This window comes from Phalaenopsis equestris, unplaced genomic scaffold (genome assembly GCF_001263595.1).
Source record: "Phalaenopsis equestris unplaced genomic scaffold, ASM126359v1 Scaffold211350, whole genome shotgun sequence".
Classification (NCBI taxonomy): Eukaryota; Viridiplantae; Streptophyta; class Magnoliopsida; order Asparagales; family Orchidaceae; genus Phalaenopsis; species Phalaenopsis equestris.
The window spans coordinates 48099-51871 of record NW_018230358.1 but is presented as its reverse complement, the minus strand read 5'-3'; positions in this window follow the sequence as shown (position 1 = coordinate 51871).

Below are 3773 nucleotides of genomic sequence, written 5' to 3'. Positions count from 1 at the left end.
GAACAACAACAAACATGATGATAAGAGTATCCAAAACAACAAGGTAACCAGAAACTGTGTTGCCTATCTAAACAAAATTTCTCAACTTAAGAACTGCCCTAGCTTAAATATGGCCCAGACCAGTAACACTATCAATCATAACAAAATTGAGACTGTCACTTGGAACCCTCCAACCCTCCCGATACTCTAACCATGAAAATAAACACTGATGGCATCTTCTCTACATGGGGTACAGGGGTGGGCGTGGTTTTTAGAAACTACACCAGTAATTGCCTACTTTTCTTCCATGCTCCCACTATGGCAATTGATGCCCTTGAAGCTGAGCTTATTGCTACTGGGCCATTGGCAGAAAGTCTGGATTGAGGTTGACTCTTCACAGCTTCTCTCTTTGCTGAGCTCTGATAAGCCATCCTCATGGCACCATATGCATTGGAAGAAAAAAATTGGTAATCTCTACAAAAGTCTCACAATCCATATATCCTTCATCTACAAAGACGGTAACCAACCTGCCAACTGGCTTGCCAGATAAGGAACCTTTGCCAACTCTAATTCTGTTGATACAACACCTTCTACCCCCCTTGCCCTCCTACTTCACGGTGACAAGCTGAAGATCCCCCACCTCAGAGTCAAACCAAGGCCACTTAAAGAGATTTAATGCTTTTTTGTTTGCTAATTTTGTTTTTTTCTTTCATTTGTAACTTTTTTGGAAACTTTTGAGGATTGGGCTCCCTCCTTTTGTCTGGGAACCCCTTGTTTAGTAACCTTGTAACATTTTTGATATTCAACATGTAGGGAGCCGTATAATGCTCCTTTTATAATATATATATATGCATACACACATACACACACACACACATATATATATATATATATATACCCATATTGTCTTAACATGATTCACAAAAGAATTTCATGAAGATAAAAAAACAAGTTTGGTCAAAGATGTGATGCAAAAGTCATGGGGCACATCAACCTCAATATATGAAATCCAATGCCTAACCAAAGCTACTCACAGAGAGTATACAAAACTTGTTAAAGAGCAACCCCTCTTGGTAAGGTCCAATGAAAGTCCATTTGAGAGTTAAAAAGCAAGAACGTATGAAAACCATTTGAGAGTTAAAAGAAAATACATATGCCTCAGATGATTTAGGAGTGAGAAAACCACTTGAGAGTCCCATTTTATCTTTATTAATTATTTTATTCATCTTTTTATTTATGATAAAAAATAACTTGTGAGGCCCTCATTTTAAACAGAGATACAAACTTAATTATACTCTTTAGGGCTATGTTTGGGGCCGCAATTTTTGTGTGGCGTGGCCCCAAAACGTGGAGCATAATGTTGAAAGCTTGTTTGTTTTGTAACATCACGAGGGCGGTCAACTGAAGCTTTCGGGAAGCTAGCAGCGGGATAATGCTCGTGGCCCCACGTTCACCCCTAAAATTTTACCCTCGAAACACTTTTGCCCTAGCGTGCTCCTCCGCGTCTTCCCCTTCGTGTGCAAAAAGAGAAGCTCATTCCTCTGCTCCTCTGCTCCTCTCTTTCCTCTTCTCCCATACGAATCAAGTTATAAGTATCTCGAAAACTTTCTCTTTCGAGTCTCCCTTGCGTCTCTGCTCCTCCCTTTCCTCTTCTCCCATTCATCAGCATCGTATATCGTTTGGATCTTTAATATTTGGTTGCATGAAGGGGTTACGAAGCATTAGAAATAGATTTAAAAATGAAGGATATGTTTTTTAGATCATAGTTGCTCTACATATGAAGGAATTTTTTTTTTCTATGTAGTATAGCAATACTAAAATGGTTTTGGAAAATGTAGTAATTACTTTGAATTTCTTAGCAATACTACGTTGTATGAAATCTAAACTAAAGAACTGCATTTCTCTGTTCGATACATTGGGATGTTTTTCGGGTGCTATGTAGTCATTTCGTGATATGGCTAAAAAGCAAATACGTATGAAAATGCTACGGGCAATGCTTTGAAATCTATATATATCAGTGGTCCTCATTCCAGTATCATTCCTCCCCAAAATTAAGTTATACTCTATTCAAAATTATTCTCCACAATACTCTTCTTGTTCTCAGATTTGGCAGTGCTTTTTTTTAATAAAAAAGGTTATGTGATGCTTTCTTGAAAGGTTTTTCAATGTATATTAATGAAAAATAACTTTTTAGCTTTTGGATTATTTGTTTCTCTCGTGTTATGCTATCAAAATGTGGAGAAATGCATTTCTGTAAAGTTTACCTATTGTTTAGCTAACTTGAAATGTTTCTGTGAAATGCTTCTTTAAAGTTTATATATTGTCACATTTGGTATTTCCCTATCACACCTATACAGTCAGTGTTTTGTCTTACAATAAATTCAGATATATGTAAAGTATGGTATACATTAATTTGTCTTTGAGTACATCTGTAAGTAGGATAGCTGAGAACCTTTTGCTTGGATGTGCTTTGCTTCAATTCCCAAATTAGTATATTTATAATGAAGAATAGTTAAATTTTATGGTGTTCGTGGTAGACATATATGAGCACTAATTAGATCATTGCATGACTTATTAGATTCTCTTTTGGTTAAGAAACAAATTGAAAATGTATGATTTATATCATACCATCACCTCTTCTCCAAATTGTGTCAATATTATTTCTCATGCCTTCACTTTATCATAGTAATATAATGACTAATAAGTCAAAAGAACTCGGAACATCGACACTTTGGGAGAAAAAAATTAAATTAATATTTTGTGATTGCCTGAAGAAAATTGAACTTAGTAATAGATCTACCACATATTTTAATACGGAATGGTGGAAAAATGTTATTAAGTATTTCAAGGAAAGAACTGGCAGGGAATATGACAAACTGCAAATGAAAAATAAATAGGATCAGCCCAAAAAGGACTGTAAAATTTGGAATCAATTAAAAAATAGATCAACGAGTTTAGTTTGGTACTGACCAAAGAAAAATATGTTGAGATTTTCATACCTATTTTATACAAATATTAATGATATTTGCACTTCAAAAAGGGTATTTTTTATGTTTTGTTGCAGGTATGTTGAATTATGGTCATTGGAGCAAAAAGATACAAAAAGGAGTGAATTTGGAGCAAAAAGAATTTTGAGGAAAAATGACAAAAAAATATGAAGATTTGAACTAGGGCGCTGACGGCGAGCTCAATGGCGCCGGCGGCGGGGTTTTCTTGAGAGTTCAGAATCAAATATTCTAGAAGGCCGCTGACGGCACCATCGAGGTCGCTGACGATGAGAACAGAGGAGGAGAACAATGGTTCTCTTAACAGGTGCATTGAATGTGGACAATTTTTGAAGGGAAGCTTGGGTAACTCTTGGAAAACTCTTCTACAATTTTAAGAGAAACTTTTGGGCCGGGGAAAAAATGGGCCGAAAAAGAGAGGAGCCACGTGGTGGTGTTCGCTGAGTTTTTGTTGTTTGTAGAGTGCACAGAGTTTAATTTAGGGTTAGTATTGTGAAGAATTCTTCGAGAGATTGTAAGAGTGGAGGGAAAGTGAGAGATTTCTTCCTCCTTGCCGCTTCAAAGAAGAATTTTGTGTGTTTTAAAGAAAGGAAGAGATTCAGAGGAACTCCGAGGAGTTTGCTTGTGGAGGAATTAGAGATAAGTGGTTATTACTTATTGAAGTTTGTATGACTTTGTATTTATATGTAAGTTCTAAGTTTTGTCGTATCTTCTCCATGAGTTCTGAGTAGTTTTCTCAGTTTTTCTCCTTGTCTTGAGATTTTGTGAAATGGTGATTTGAATTGGTTG